Source organism: Sycon ciliatum, chromosome 11 (genome assembly GCF_964019385.1).
Source record: "Sycon ciliatum chromosome 11, ocSycCili1.1, whole genome shotgun sequence".
NCBI classification, from domain to species: domain Eukaryota; kingdom Metazoa; phylum Porifera; class Calcarea; order Leucosolenida; family Sycettidae; genus Sycon; species Sycon ciliatum.
In genome coordinates, this window is record NC_088653.1 from 2,564,183 (window position 1) to 2,581,811 (window position 17,629).

Consider the following 17,629-nt stretch of genomic DNA (forward strand, 5'->3'; position numbering starts at 1 on the left):
AAAAGTAGAAATTTATAAGAATTTATAACATCGCTACAAAGACAACTAATTACACAGTAAGCATTATGTCGACATGTATGTGTAAAATGATTATCGCGAGGCACACACAGAAGGGAAGGCGGGGATTCGTTCAGAACTGTTTTCTTGTTACAATCATCAGTGAATCCACTAAAAACAATAATCGTACAACATTTTACACATACATGTCGACATAATGCTTACTGTGAAATTAGTTGTCTTTGTAGCTACATTAAAACTTCTGTCTCCGAAACGCTTGTTCATTTTATAACATCCCTATGCTTTTTTTTGTCTAGGTCATCAAGGCAAAAAAGCATAGCGTAGGGCCCTGAGCTTCCAAGCTCTCTCGTTTATGGCAGCCAGTTGAACGCACTGCCATCGTGGTAAACGCCATGGAGAAAAATAAAAATGAATGGCTAATGAAAATAGAATCTGATGCTTGTCTATGTGTAGAGGCCCTTAGAAACATGTTTTTATTTGAGTGAGCGAGGGTCATTATTTCTTCATGATACACTGGGTACGGAGCAGAAGTCATCAATGCGCTTAAAGACAGGCAAGGATAGTAAAACAGGTTTTTAGTTGTTTTTGTTGCTGGCAGATACCAAATTGGACAGACTAATATTATAGCCAGCGCACGCGAAAAGGGGGCTAACGTACTTGCACTTGAAAACTGTCAAAAAGCACTTCAAAGTTTGACGTGCGCTTTTTGCGTGGATTTTGAAGTTGAGTCGCTGCGATTCTGTATAATCTCGCGCGTTTTCGCAATTTTGCGCAGGTCGATGACACGAGAATGGGGTTGACGATCTAAGCTTTCCACCAGTCTTTAGATTTTGCAAATCGGTCCTCGCGTTGCTGAGATTCGTTTGTTTGAAGCTGCTCTTGTTTTCTTGAGAGAGCTTCTTTCTCAACAATTTTTTCTCGCTCTTGCCATGAGTCAAAGAATAGTCTTCACTGTCGATGAAGCTCTTGCTGACATGCTCAGGGAGTGCGAAGATGAGTTTCTTGGCGATCCTGAAAGTAGCTCTGACAGCTCTGTCGCTCCACTTCAAGATTCTGGTCAGGAAATTGCTGAACAGGGCGTAGAATCGCAAGTTGACACTGACGACGCAGACCAACTCCACTACCTCAACTCCAGGGTGAACTCCGATGTTGCAACAGCGAACTACCTGCATGTAGAGCCTCAAAGCGACTCTGTTGAGGCTGGAGTTATCGCTGATGAAGGAAATCTAACAGTAGAAGACGAAGCAATAGTGGAGAACATCCCTGCTGCTGCTGCTGCTGATGCTCCTGCACCTGGATTTGCTCAGCTCCAGAATTGTGGATGCACCAAGAACTGCCTCCGTAAGTTTGACAGAGTAACTATTGAGCAGTCAACACTAAACATGAGGGAAATGGAGAAAAGGGAGAGCGATACCGTGCTATTGGGAATTTTGGAGTCCTGCCGCCACAATACCAGTCAGAACGCGCATGGGGGAAAGCGTCGCCACGAGTCCTTCGCCTACAGATTCCAGGGTGTCGATGTGTGTGTTGGTGCATTTCGCTACGCGTACGACATCGGCAAGAAGCATTTGTATGGTCTTCAGCAGCACCTGGAGAAACACGGACTGGTGCCCAGGGTCCATGGCAATACAGGCAGGCGACCACATAATGCGCTCCTGTACGCTAACGTGAAGAGATGCGTTCAGTTCATCAACAACCATGCAGAAGTCAACGGCATTCCGCATCCAGCCCCGCTGCGTGGACGTGATGATGCTCCTCCAGTGTTCTTGCCTGCTACCCAAACATACAAGAGCGTACATGCCTTGTACAAGGAATCTTGCGCGGCAGCCCAAGTTGAGATCATCGGTGAATCATCGTTCCGCTCCATTTTGCATAGTTGTTTGCCCAACATCAAGTTTATGACGCCACGCACCGATGTATGCTTGACGTGCGAGCAGCTGCGCAGAGCCGTTATGTCAGCAGTCTCAGAAGCAGACAAATTGAAGCCCTGTGACACTCTCTCCAGCCACATCACCCATGCGCAAGCTGAGCGGCAATACTACAAACAGAAAACATTGGATGCCAGGGCTGAAATGGAACAGCCAACAGGAGAGCAGCGAACATGTGTGCATTACACGTTTGATTTTACGCAGAATGTGTTTCTCCCTCAAACAGCTCGTCAAGAAGGACCACTCTACTTCAAGACACCATTCAAGGTCCAGCTGTTTGGCGTATGCTGTGAAGCGGTTCCACGGCAGGTGAATTACCATCTTGGAGAGGCCGATACCATTGGCGAGGATTGCAAAAAGTCTCATAATCCAAACACCGTTGTGTCCCTGCTCCACCACTACTTCGCTGTTCATGGTTTAGGTGAGGATCAATGCTTTCTCCATGCCGACAACTGCGCTGGGCAGAATAAAAATCGCACTGTGATGGCTTATCTTGCGTGGAGGTGTATCACTGGCCTCCATCAGCGTATCAGCCTGTCCTTCATGATCACTGGAAACACACGCTGCCCGGTGGATGGTCTGTTTGGTCTTCTGAAGCAAAAGTATCGCCGATCAGATATCTTCACCTTGCCACAGCTTGCCTCCGTAGTGAACAACAGCACTGCCGCCAACGTTGCTCAACTTGCAGCTGGGTCGACAATTACCTGGTACGAGTGGGACCGCTTCCTGCCCGACTTCTTCCGGCCAATCCCAGCCGTGAGCCAGATGCACCACTTCACCTTCGCTGCTGCCACACCAGGCATGGTTGAAGTGCAGAAGAGCATTGGCGGAAGCAGTGACTCTGTTGACATGCTGAAGACCACCGTGCAGGCAGTGCAAGATGCAGGCTTACCACCAGTCATTGCACCTGGAGGTATGAGCAGAGCTCATCGCCAGTACTTGCACAAAGAAATCCGTCCGTTTGTGCAAGAGCAGTTCAGGGATGACCTATGCCCACCAGTCAGTGACTAGACAATTAGAGAGCCGTAACTGTACAGTTCTAATCGTGTCCTCTTCTGTAACTGTATAATATTCTCACCATGTTGCCGATGAACACGATCACGGAAATTGGCTGCTTACGGCCCACGACTGTGCATGTGTGCGGTCTTAGTCGAAAATGCTGATTTTGCCTCTTCTGTGTTGGTCCAAACTAGGCATTAAAGTGCACTCTGTACATCATGAATATGCTTCAAATGCTTCATCAAGAAAATAGTGTCAGCGTATGTACAATGTCTAGAACAGACAATCATTTTTTTCTTTGCATTGCAAAGTGTGATACTTGCCAACAGACCACCTGGCACTAAAACACCTATAACATTGCAAAGAAAAGAGATTTTTTGATGCGTTTTTTTGCAAAAGATTTCTGAAACATGTTGGAGTAACACTAGATAGTCAGCTCGAAATGTCAGATTTTAGAGGTTAACCCCCTTTTTGCATGCTCTGGCTCCTCGGAGTTTGAAGAAGATCTAGATGCCAAAAAAAACTGTGTGGTTCCGCGGGGGGGGGGGGGGAGAAAAGAAAAGATTTTTTTCACAATCAGTTTGGGTATTTGAAAAGATTCTAGTGATTTTCAAGAATCCAGCCACTGAATATGTTTGCTTGCCTCTGTGTGCTTCCGCACACTGGTTCTGCTGCACGGTGCTTACCATCATATCGACAAGAGATACCACTAGCCATTGGTTTAGACTCCATTTGATCATTTTGTCGAGGAAGGCATGCTAAAAAAATGGTCAAAGAATAGAAGTAGGTTGTTTATCCAATAATTTTGACAGAATTCAGGGTGTTTTATTAAGTGACATTTTTTTGCACTGAGTTTAATTTTAAGCTAGCCACATGCAGGGAGCATGTAATCCAAGGGGAAATCCCGCAATCATGGCCAGTCACTGCGTAAAAGTTCGACTTTTCCCGTGACTGAAATGTAGAGCGAGATATCTCTGAAACGCGACATCGTAGGTCTTCTGCGATTGTTGCATTACAAAGCTGAGCTCTTCAGCTTCTTCCTAGAAATTCGTCCAGTTTTGATTGAGTGACGAGCGTTTTTGTCAATCGACGGTACACCCGATTTGAATGTAAGGGCTCCATAGGGGTTAAAGGGCAGTGGTATCGATGTTTCAAGTAGTGTCCAGAAGAAAGAGAATGTGATATTGGTTTGAATGGCATATCTCTCGCTTCCGTATGATAAGCCAAACTTGCCATATCGCCAATTGTATGCTCACGTTGCCCTAGCGTTCATGCACCACTCAAATTGTTTAACCCTCATTCCATGTTGACTTTTTTCCTACATTTCCAGTATATTGGGGTCCGTTCGGACCCCAACCGTATTTCACTGAGTATCCATGAGCTCAGACCATATTTTAGATATTTTTTGTGTTTCTCTTCGCGTACATCACTGCTGAAAACAAAACTACGTTCTCCAGCAGAAAGGTGGAGTATGATGTGAACAAGACATGAAACCAGCAACTGAGTCTTTTCGATTATATCGCGGAAAAGTGGTGGAATGTGGAACAACACGAATAATGTTTGTGTTGGCACAAACAGATGTTTTCTTCTTTGACACACATACACGAACTGCGTTGTTTTATGGAACTGGAACTAGATATTTTGGCAACTGCTGCACAAACAGGCTAGATAAATGGACACGAATACGGGTTCCATTCGCACCCCGGACACGTATTTTTGATTCTCCAGATAGTTTGAAGAACATACTGGGTTGTATAGTCCCTTATGGAGCTCTGGTAGACCATTCACTAGCCCAAAGGAAAATATTCCCCCTGGACTCCCGACATATCGCAGATTATCAAAAAGTATTCTTTCTAGACCAAAGAGTGGTATATTTGATAACATTTAATAACGATAGAAATTTTTACGATACTTCTCCAGACGTTTCGTTGTTCTGAACAACATCGTCAGTGGATAAGAAAGTTTCTTATCCACTGACGATGTTGTTCAGAACAACGAAACGTCTGGAGAAGTATCGTAAAAAATTCTATCGTTATTAAATGTTATCAAATACACCACTCTTTGGTCTAGAAAGAATACTTTTTGATATTACAATGAGAGTGAATAATCAACGGCTTGTCCACCAACTCATATCGCAGAATGTACAGAACTTTGCTGCGTGCTCAACGATTGATGAAAACGTAATATGCAAGGGAGGCCCTGACCTTGTTTGTGGTCACAGTGGGCACCTCCGGCGACTGACTTGTCCTGGAGCAGCACCAGGGGTAGAAAGCTCTGGAAATCTAAGCAATATTAAAGCTCACTGGCTTTCGTGACATGTGTCAACGCGACACTGAATACGAGCATTCACAAAATCGGTATCGAGCTGCCCCATGAAAATGAGATGCCTGGATGCCTTCTCATTGGGGATGCAGGCAGGCTTGTTGGACAACCCGATGATATACCCTGACGCTAGGCTACAACTTATGGGTAGAAAAATTGCCCCAGGAGGCACTGTTGCGTCTTTCGCTTTGCGGTGTATGTTGTACACAATTTGTCGAGGTTATCTTAGGCACTCCTTCTGCTGTTCAAGTGGAAGATGATGCCAGGGTTCTGATTTGGTCACTAAATATCCATGTTAGAATGAATTGAGAAGAGCTAAGCCATAGGTGATCAACAATATACCACCTATTGTACCTGACTACGTTAATTATAGGTTTTGGGGTACAAACGGACCCCATTCATGATTTCCGAAATAAAATTGAAACCAATCAAAAACTTCTAACCCAGACAATTTGATTTCCTCTCATATAGTTTATACAAAGAGAAAGACCAAGGAACTACAAGTTACCCCCGGTCCATTCTCATATAGTTGTTGAGGAATGCCTGTAATTTCATGCTGATATCATGAAAGAAAATAAAGATATTCCAAAAACCAGACCCCTGGGGTCCGTTTGGATCCCACAACCCGGAATGAGGGTTAAGTTGCCGGGTATTTTGGGAAGTGGAATGTGATGGATAAGACAGCACATCATGATTCGTCGTCTTTCTAGGAGAGGTCTGGTCAAGGGTAACATGATATTATAGAGAGCGATCCTAGAAAGGGACTTGGGCATATGATGAAGAACCCTGACTCTTTGAGTGCTGAGTACGAGTTAACTCGCGCTTTATGCATGACCTGATCCACTACGTACGAGTTAACTAGCAAAACAAATGCTCTATATATCGCAGTGCATAGACCAGTGTACAAATTTTCGTAACTTCGTCAAACATAAACGCATCGCGACATTCAATACATCGTTCGAAAGGTCGTCCCCCGTTAATACGAGTCCGGTTAGTACATAAACCCCGTTAGTACATAGGACATCTCAAGTCCCGGACGAAACGTGGTCACTTCCATACAAATTTTGTCGGTTAGTACATAATTCGTTAGTACATAAACCCCGTTAGTACATAACATTTCTCCGTACCCGCATGCCACCTACCTCAATAGTACATAATTTGTTGGTCTTTTGCCCTTCCAGTGGAGGCACATCGTGTTCTAGTTTCTACTTGTGGACGCAATTAGCTCAGAAATCAGAGCGCACATCAAATACCGACAAAGCTCTTTTTTCCCGAGTGACTGTACAGGCGCGGCTGGGCATGTATCATGTCAATAACTGTAGAATCTTCGCTGACTGTGTCCGTTATAACATAATTTTTATGTTATATCGAGGGAATCAAGAATATCTCGCTCCCTAGTCATGGTAGCAAGAAACACTCAGAAAAGTTGAGAAAAGTGAAAAATACTGGTACACAAGCAAGTTATGTACTCTTTCGTTTAGTACATAAACCCCGTTAATACATAACATTTGTCAAGTCCCAGAAATTATGTATTAACGAGGGACGACCGGTATAACGTTCTTCGGGATAGGATAAGAATTCATTGAGCGGCAACATGATGAAAACGGAAATCGCAGGCCAAAGGGAACGCGAATGTTTTGTTCATGACTACGTTTTGAGGAGGGTGCCAGGGTATTTCCCTTTGGCACGGCGCATGCGTGATGGACGTCCACTGAAGCGCGTGGAAGTCCACTGAAGCACGATGTAGTGGACATGAGGCTGAGGAACTGATATCAATGTTTTCTCTTGTTTCTACGTGTATGCCTTCGCCTTGGCTGTGGTTTTGACAGTGTCTGTCTATCCAACAGTTCAGTTTGATTTTCTCCAATGATCATGGATCCCTGGACTGCAACTCTAGCCCTTTGGAGTCCATGGTTCGATTTCGAACCATGGGCATTTTGTATGCATGTGGGTGCAGTCAAACTTTTGGTTCTCGGACAAATCTGGACCCAATTCAACAATCGAAGGATCTGGGTGGTAGAGAAAACTCTCAGCTATCGCCTTGAGCAGGTCCAAAGCCTCTCCGATGAAGTTTAAGTGAGCGGCGAGCGATCGAACATTTTGAATTTTCTGCGCTGCGTGTTGCGAGTCAGCAGTGCGTGAAAAAATGGGATTCTCCCAGCTTCATGTCAGGCGGCACGTGCCAGGACCGGCGCGGCGCGAAGTCACGGCAAGGTAAGCTTCTACTCGAAAAATTTGAACAGTTCCGAGCTAGATTCAGTGAAATGGCTACAGGAGACCGATTTTGTCTCAGATCTTTTGTTCATGACTTCGTTTTTTGAGGAGCGTGCCAGGGTATTTTCTCTTTGGCACGGCGCATGCGTGATGGACGTCCACTGAAGCGCGTGGATCTCAGCTTTGCAGCGCAGTTTGAATTGTGAAAATCGGAGGATATCAGTTCGAAAGGCGTTTCTCTTGCTTTCATGCGATCAGTCAAACTCGCCAAATCGCCAATGGTATGCTGACGTTGCCATAGCGACTGATGCAGTGATGACATACTTTCGGCTTAGCTCCCCCAGTTTGCAGGTCGATCCCAGCAGAATTTAGTCGTTTTCAATTGGTCTATTGTATTCACGAAGTGAAAGAAGGGCTGTGTTCAATGCTGTTAGTGAACTGTTTGTTAGGCGGCGGTCACCCGGGCTCGATTCCGCCATTCAGCCAAAAAAGCACTTGTTTACGTCACTATTACCATGGAAATGGCTGAACGGCGACTTTCTGCCATTTTTCTGCTTGTTTGAGCCATAGCTTTTACCAGCGGCTGGAGGCCGGAATTAACCCTTTGGAGTCCATGGTTCGATTTCGAACCATGGGCATTTTGTATGCATGTGGCCGCAGTCAAACTTTCGGTTCTCTGCCAAATCTTGACCAAATTCAACAATCGAAGGATCTAGGTGGTAGAGAAAATTGTCAGCTATCGCCTCAAACAGGTCCGAAGTCTCTCCGATGAAGTTCAAGTGAGCGGCGATCGATCGAACATTTTTGAATTTTCTACGCTGCGTGCTGCGAGTCAGTAGTGCGTGACAAAAGGGATTTTCCCAGCTTCAGGACAGGCGGCACGTGCCAGGACTGGTGTAGCGAGAAGTCACGGCAAAGTAAGCTGCTACTCTAAAAAATGTGAACAGTTCCGATCTAGATTCAGTGAAAGGGCTGCAAGAGACCGATTTTGTCTCAGATCTGGAGCTGAACACGCGTTTGGAGCGCGATGTGGCGGACAATGAGTTGTGCTCTTGGCGAGTTTGGGCTCATTGTATTTCGCTCATCAAGAGCTTTCCAATGAGCCCAAGATCTTCAAAATCGGTGAAGTAGAACCAAAGTTATGTTGAAAATTGAGTGCGCATTTTCGGGACGGCCACAAATACTGAGGAAGCAAAAAAGTTATTGACTCCAAAGCGTTAAAAAAAGATTTTGAGATCACTTGGAAAACATGATGTAGTGGACATGAGGCCGAGGAACTGATATCGATGTTCTCTCTTGTTTCTACGTTTATACTGAGCTTGTATACAAACTCCCATCTCTCCCCACACAACACTCCAGACTTGTATTTTGCATATAACAGGTACTTCGATGACGAGAATATAAACTGGTATATAAACTGGTGTATAAACTGGTATATAAACTCCTTTTTTTTAGGACCACACTAGGGGAGTTTGTATATCAGCTCAGTATAAGCATAATATAACCTACTCAGTTGAATATGGGAAATATAAACCAATATACAAACCTCGGCTTCGCCTCGGTTTGTATACAGGTTTATATTTCCCATATAATCAACTGGTTAGGTTATATTATATACGTATGCCTTCGCCTTGGCTGTGGTTTTGACAGTGTCTGTCTATCCAACAGTTCAGTTTGATTTTCTCCAATGACCATGGATCCCTGGACTGCAACTCTAGCCCTTTGGAGTCCATGGTTCGATTTCGAACCATGGACATTTTGTATGCATGTGGGTGCAGTCAAACTTTCGGTTCTTGAACAAATCTGAACCCAATTCAACAATCAAAGGATCTAGGTGGTAGAGAAAACTCTCGGCTATCGCCTTGAGCAGGTCCAAAGTCTCTCCAATGAAGTTTGAGTGAGCGGCGCGCGATCGAACCATTTGAATTTTCTGCGCTGCGTGCTGCGAGTCAGCAGTCCGTGAAAAAAAGGTATTCTCCCAGATTCATGTCAGGCGGCACGTGTAACAGTATAGACTTGATTGATTGGAGAATTCCCCGAATGATGTTTAAACCAGAGGTTATAAAGCAAAAGAAAGGCGAGAACCGCAGGAGTGAGAATAGTAGGAACACAAGGTGTTACCATAAGACAAGCAAGAAGTGTCAAGGTAAAACTATTACACTCTCCTGGCCCCATAGGAAGCCCAAGGTTCTATTAGATAACACAATCCAGTTAGGAGATGCAATTGTGGAAAGGGGAATATTAAATAATCACTCATGCACATGCATAACCACATTGAAGTGTAATCCAACTCAACTTCATCACTCTCACAAGGAGATGACGCAAAACTATATCAGTCTATAACATATTATTAACTATCTTAGTAAGAGATGCATATGGCTCAGCCCAGTTAGATCAAGGCCGCTGTCGTTGTGAGGCTAGATAGTTCTGCAGCGGTTTAATATTCCGACCAGACTCATCACATAGGTTGCCAGCGGACTCCCACGTAGCTTCGCTGCTGGGGTAACCCTTCCAATACACCAGGAAGTGTTGCTCACCACTGCGGTGTCGGTGATTCAAAACGGCTTCGACAACATAGCGTGTGTGTCCATCTAGATCTGTGAAGGGCGGAGGCGAGGGTTGGTGTCTTCCAGGAATCGTGTTCTCTTCGTAGCGTTTAAGAGCAGTGACATTAAACACGGGATGGCAGCGAAGTTCACGGGGTAGTTCCAAGCGAAAAGCATTCGCTCCAATCTTAGCCTGGATACGATACGGACCAAACCACTTGGGTTGCAACTTCCGAGAGGGCTGGCCACGAGCTTCCGGGGTCAGTAGAAAGTCTCTGTAGACAAGAACGCTATCACCAACCTTCAAATCACTGGGCGTTCTCGTCTGGTCTGCGTATAGAGCTTGCCTTGCCTGGGCGTCGAGCATTGCATCTCGAGCTATCCTTAGTGCGGCTTCCTGCTCATGAAGCCAATCGACTGAATCACTCCTTTCCACTCCCGTAAGAATGAATTCGGGCGGGGACTTAGGGTCAAACCCATAGTTCAGATAGAACGGTGTATTAGCTACAGATGACTGTTGTGAACTATTTATTGCAAAGCAGAGTGGTAGAAGCGAATCCCAATTGTCCTGTCTCAAGTTCACAAATGCTCTTAGAACATCTCCCACTTGCCGGTTAACTCTCTCTGTCAAACCATCCGTTTGAGGGTGGTTAGCAGTGCTGAATGCCAATTTAGTTCCTAGCTGAGAGAATACTTCTTTGAAAAAAGCTGCAGTGAATCGTGGATCGCGATCGGAAACAATGGTCGAGCTCAGCCCGTGCAGACGAAACACGTTTTGAGCGCTGCCCTTAGCATCAATCTTCGAGTTTGTTGGAACAAGATGTACGCATTTCGTAAGTCGGTCCACAAAGGTGTAAATTGCGTCGAAGCCACGAGAAGTAAGGGGCAATCCAACAATAAAATCCATTGAGATATCCTGCCAAGGACTATTAGGTATTGGAAGTGACTGGAGAAGCCCTGTTCGTGGCTGACCTCCCTTCGTTCGCTGGCAGAGATCACAGGTTTTGACAAATCTCTTGATATCGAGACCCATTCGGGGCCAGTGGAAAAAACGTGCTAGGCGGAAGTACGTTCGATCACGACCCGGGTGGCCAGCCGTTGCACACTCATGGTGTTCTTGAATGAGCTTTAACCGGACACCGCACCGTGGTATGCACAACCGGTTATTGGGGGATGCCTTGAGGTACAAGCGATCAGTGGATTCGTCCCAATAATAGCGATCATGCAAATTATCTCGGAGAGAATGCTTCAATCTTTCTATGATGGGCGTTAGCTCTTTGTCTCTCTGGTAGGCATCTGATATTGTATTGGACACGTCATCATTCATTGCTAAAGCATACTCAATAGCATTCAAACGTGGTACTGCATTCTCCACGAGGTTACTCTCATGGAGATCTGGGCGACGCGAAAGGGGATCTGCAGGGTTCTCTCTGCCGGGTCTGTGACGGACTGTGTAGTCATAGTCAGCTAGGAATTCAACCCATCGCGCCTCTCTCTTTGTAATCGGCTTGGTTTTGTTTTCAGATAAACTACCGCCATGTTGTCTGTAATGACCTCAAAGTGTTGAAAGAGGTAGATGCGCCAGGTCTTTAGCGCAAACACTACGGCCAATGTTTCTCTTTCTGTAGCTGTATAATTCTGCTCAGCAGCAGACAATTTTCGGCTAGCATAAGCCACTGGATGCCAGGCATCTTCCTCTAGTTCTTGGAGAAGAACACATCCCAAGGCGAAATCGCTTGCATCTGTTACCACTCTGAATGGTCGGTTCACATCAGCCAGCCGCAATAGGGGCGCATTCAACAAGGCATGCTTTAGCGATTCAAAGGCATGTTGCCGAGAGCTGTTCCACTCGAATCGTGCATGTTTTCCCGTTATCTCCTCTAAGATCTTAGAGAGCGATGAGTATTGATCTATGAATCGCCTAAAATAATTCGTAAATCCAAGAAATTGCCTCACCTCTGTGACGGAAGTCGGAGCGGGCCAGACCTTTACTGCGGCAATCTTGTCTGGGTCAGGGGTGATGTGCAGTCCATCGATGCAATGTCCCAGGAACCGCACACTCTCCACGCCAAATTCACATTTTGACCGTTTGCAAAATAACTGGTTGTCCCGGAGCACGCTCAATACCGACCGGACATGCTGCATATGCTCCGACCACGTTTTGCTGAAGATGAGTATGTCATCTAGGAACACGACTACGAACTCCCTCAGATATGGTTGAAGAATCGTATTCATCATGGATTGAAATGTTGCCGGTGCATTGGTGAGACCAAATCCCATGACCCTAAATTGGTAATGCCCAAAGGGAGTGTTAATCGCGGTTTTGGGCACGTCTTCAGCTTGAATGCGAATCTGATTATACCCTGATCTGAGGTCTAGTTTCGTGAAGTACCTAGCGCCCTGTACGGTATCGAATAAATCATCCACATTGGGCAAGCACGCCTTGTTCTTAACAGTTATCTTGTTTAGTTCCCTCCAATCGCAGACCATGCGTAACGAACCATCAGCTTTCTTGACAAAAAAACACCGGTGCACCAAAGGGGGACTTACTTGGTTCTACGAAACCCTTTTTCAAGAGTTCTGTGAGCTGTTTCTTCAATTCCTCCATTTCTGGCCTGGGCAGGCGATAGGCAGGTCGCGATGGGGGTGATGAGCCTTCCTCCAGGCGGATTTCATGGTCTACAGACCTCTCTGGTGGGAGTCTAGCTGGCAGATCATCCGGGAAAAGATCGTCATAGTCACGGAACATGGCCTTGAGATCTGGGTGCTCGTTCTGAGTGGATTTGTCGGGAGGTTCCTTGCCAATGCCGTCTTCTACGCTGACCCGCGCCAGAACACCTTCGTCTCCACTCCTAAGAGCATGCGTAGCCTGACGACCAGATATGAACATCGCCTCCACAGGAGCGGTCGGTTCGCTTTGACTGGGCGACGCACAAGGCAAACCATTCGAATTCAACCTGACTTCATTCGTCCGGAAGTTTATGTCTGGATTGTTACGCGTTAACCAAGGTTTCCCCAATATAGCGTCATAGCGATGAAGGGGGAACACCGTGAAGGTCTGGTTATCGCTGAAGCCGCCTACGATAACCTTTAATTCATGGGTCGTCTCCATGGGAAACGAGCTTGATGCTCCATCAGCCAGCGTGACATTCAGGTTTTCCGAGCCAATTTCGGTTGGCAGGTTAACTCTCCTGGCAAACTGTTCGGCAATGAAATCATGGGTCGAGCCCGAACCTATTAACATAAGCGCGCGACGACCGTTGATTTTGCTTTCTACACGCAGGAGCTCATGTTCCGTTTCCACATTGACGCTGGTAACCTGGGCCTCAATAGTTGGTGTAACATCTCGCTTGAAATTGGCTTCGGAGCATTCAGCATCATCGTCAACATCCTCCACAGCGAGGCTACTGAATCGGTTACGGGTAGAGACGGAGTACACACCACACGCAGGTGATGCCTTTTCTTGCTGCGTCAGTAATCGCATCGGCCTTACTGACGTCCACCGTTTGGGTGATCTCGATGCTGCGGGCAATTCTGCGCCATATGGCCTGGTCGACGACATGCGAAGCAGCCCCCCTGGGCTCGTAATGTCTCACGTTCCTCGGGGCTTAGTTTTGTTAGCTTTCTGCTACCTGATGGTGGTGCGAATCCCGGCGCGGTCGCCAGTGGTGGCCTGCGCTGAAATCGGCTGTCTGAGGCGACTGCTAGCGCTGACTGAACGGCGGCTGACAGTGTAGTGGGGTGTTCCTTCACTACCAAGGTCCGCATGTTACCGTGCAGGCCGTTGACAAATAGCAAGGCTCTGGAGAGTTCGTCAAGTTCCGGCACCTGTAAACTTAGCCGAGAAAACTCCGTTACGTACGATTCAATTGACCCACGCTGTTGGATAGAGAACATATCCAACCGCACTCTTTCCCCGTCATAGTGCGGGCCAATCCTAAAATTGCTCACCTGCTTCCATGGAAGAAATTAGCCAAAGACGCGCATTCCCAGCGAGGTAGCTAGCCGCAAAGTTAACTTGGCTCTCCGGGTCACCTTGAGGTGAGCACTTCAAGGCTAACTCGACCGTAAATACCCACTCTTTGAATTCGGAAGGGTTGCCATGGAAAACATTCGGTTCTCTGGTAACGCGTTTGACGCTCGGGCTTGTCTGGGAGAGAGAACGCGATCGACACGGGGCTAGATCCGGAGGACTTGAGCTTGATGTAGCAGGTAATTGATGTCGTCCAACTGTAGCAGCCACGTTGTCCCGAGCGCGGCGGATCTCACGGAAAGCGGCGTATAGCAGAGCAGTAGCGGCCAGGAGCACAAGGCACGTCAAAGGGCAAGCGATGATCTCAACCATCCTCAAGCTACCAGTGTAACAGTATAGACTTGATTGATTGGAGAATTCCCCGAATGATGTTATAAAGCAAAAGAAAGACGAGAACCGCAGGAGTGAGAATAGCAGGAACACAAGGTGTTACCATAAGACAAGCAAGAAGTGTCAAGGTAAAACTATTACAGCACATGCCAGGACCGGCGCGGCGCGAAGTCATAGCAAGGTAAGCCTCTACTCGAAAAATTTGAACAGTTCCGAGTTAGAGTTGATAAATATGGTGGTAAAGACACACCTGGCAATATGGCGGTAAACACACGCCTGCCCACACACGCTCTCTAAGCTGCAAAGTTCTGGCACAGAGCTCTCCTTCTCACCACCACCACCATCAGTTCGCGCCTGGCGCCTGGTCGATGCATGGCTGGCGGTATCCGGCATAGCAGGCTGCTACATCAAGTAGCGCATGGCACATAGATGATGACACAGCAACGACATAGCTCGATTGCGACGTACGTTTCGTCCCCGCTGGACTCATCAGGCAATCTTCTTCTTGGATGTCTTCATACGGAGCTTGACTCGGGAGAATGAAGTTGAAGACACCACTGCAGCTGTACTTATGGTTGATAAATATGGTGGTAAAGACACACCTGGCAATATGGCGGTAAACACACGCCTGCCCACATTCTCCCGAGTCAAGCTCCGTATGAAGACATCCAAGAAGAAGATTGCCTGATGAGTCCAGCGGGGACGAAACGTACGTCGCAATCGAGCTATGTCGTTGCTGTGTCATCATCTATGTGCCATGCGCTACTTGATGTAGCAGCCTGCTATGCCGGATACCGCCAGCCATGCATCGACCAGGCGCCAGGCGCGAACTGATGGTGGTGGTGGTGAGAAGGAGAGCTCTGTGCCAGAACTTTGCAGCTTAGAGAGCGTGTGTGGGCAGGCGTGTGTTTACCGCCATATTGCCAGGTGTGTCTTTACCACCATATTTATCAACCATAAGTACAGCTGCAGTGGTGTCTTCAACTTCATTCTCCCGAGTCAAGCTCCGTATGAAGACATCCAAGAAGAAGATTGCCTGATGAGTCCAGCGGGGACGAAACGTACGTCGCAATCGAGCTATGTCGTTGCTGTGTCATCATCTATGTGCCATGCGCTACTTGATGTAGCAGCCTGCTATGCCGGATACCGCCAGCCATGCATCGACCAGGCGCCAGGCGCGAATTGATGGTGGTGGTGGTGAGAAGGAGAGCTCTGTGCGAGTTAGATTCAGTGAAATGGCTACAGGAGACCGATTTTGTCTCAGATCTTTTGTTCATGGCTTCGTTTTTTTAGGAGCGTGCCAGGGTATTTCCCTTTCGCACGGCGCATGCGTGATGGACATCCACTGAAGCGCATGGATCTCAGCTTTGCAGCGCAGTTTGAATTGTGAAAACCGGAGGATATCAGTTCGAAAGGCGTTTTTCTTGCTTGCATACGATCAGTCAAACTCGCCAAATCGCCAATGGTATGCTGACGTTGCCATAGCGACTTATGCAGTGATGATATACTTTCGGCTTAGCTCCCCCAGTTTGCAGGTCGATCCCAGCAGAATTTAGTCCTTTTTAATTGGTCTATTGTATTCACGAAGTGAAAGAAGGGCTGTGTTCAATGCTGTTAGTGAACTGTTTGTTAGGCCGTGGTCACCCGAGCTCGATTCTGCCATTCAGCCAAATACTGTAAACCGGGAAACTTTCGCGAGTTTCGCGATCACCGCCAAAACGCGAATTCGAATCGCCGCGAACTGAAGAATTTGAACGGAAGTAGTGCATCGCGTACTACGCTGGTCAGTACTACAGTCAGTGTACAAGACTGTCTGTAGCTGTGTGCATGCCTTGTCTATGTGACTGTACTATCATGTACATGACTGTGCTGAGCTGTTTCGCGGAAGGTGCGCGCGGAACTAGCTGTTCGTTCAGATCCGTCAAATGACATGACTGTTGTTGTTTGCCGGTTGAATCTGAAATTACCGAGGACAATCTTTCGTAACTTTGTCACTTCTTTCAAGTTCTTTGCCGAAGATGGAGTTGTTCGTTTGTGCTTTTACTGTTGTAAATTGTCAAAGAGTCATGTCCCTTTTTCAGTGGATCAGCTCTCAGAAGAAGGCATCTGGGTCAACCAATGCGCCTGTTCCTGCTTACTTACGGCCGGCGGAGAAAAGCAGCGCAACAGAGGCAGCCAACACTGCTGAAATGGAGGAGCTCGCTTCGACCGACAAGAAGCGAAAACTAGGCAGTTATCACTATTACTCTGACGAAGTCCGAGCTCGTAAGGGTTGCCACGCCGCCGAGCATGGTAACAAATCGGCCGTGAGTAAGTTCACAAAGGAACTGGAGCATTCTGTGAACGAAAGCACCATCCGGAATTGCAAGCACCTCTACTTGGGACACTTGAAAGACTTGAAGAGTCCCGACTTGGTGACGACTCTCCCTCATGCAGCTGAGGGTCGCTCACTGCTACTTGGCGACCTGGACGGTGAAGTCGCTGAATACGTAAAGGCTTTGCGACAAGCTGGTGGCTGCGTCAGCACAAGTATCATCATCGCTGGCGCGAAGGGAATTGTCGCGCACCGTAAAAAAAAGAACCACCTGAAAACACCAAATCGCTAAAATTTCCCGTCGTTAACAGGGGCGTTTTTTCAAAACGCTAAAGTTTCAAGCCGCAAAAGTTTCCTGGTTTACAGTAAGCACTTGTTTACGTCACTGTTACCATGGAAATAGCTGAACGGCGACTTTCTGATGTTTTTCTGCTTGTTTGAGCCACAGCTTTTACAAGCGGCTGAAGGCCGGAATTAAAAAAGGATTTTGAGATCACTTGGAAAACACGATGTAGTGGACATGAGGCCGAGGAACTGATATCGATGTTCTCTCTTGTTTCTACGTGTGTGCCTTCGCCTTGGCTGTGGTTTTGACAGTGTCTGTCTATCCAACAGTTCAGTTTGATTTTCTCCAATGACCATGGATTCCTGGACGGCACCTCTAGAGGGTAGATTGGTGGAGTTATGGTTCGAGGCCAAAACAAGGCCCCAAAGCCACAACTGAATTCCCGAAGAAAGGTACCAAGAAGAGAATGGATTGCGACAGATCTGAAGAACAGCACTGGCGGACTTTTTATGAATCGGCTATAGGCGTATTCTTTTTATGCGCTTCTTCTTCAAATTTTCGGTATTTAACAAAAGTACCAAAGTACGCAGACGATCTGTTTTTATGAGGGAGCGCATTCAATCTGGATTTTCAGGCAAT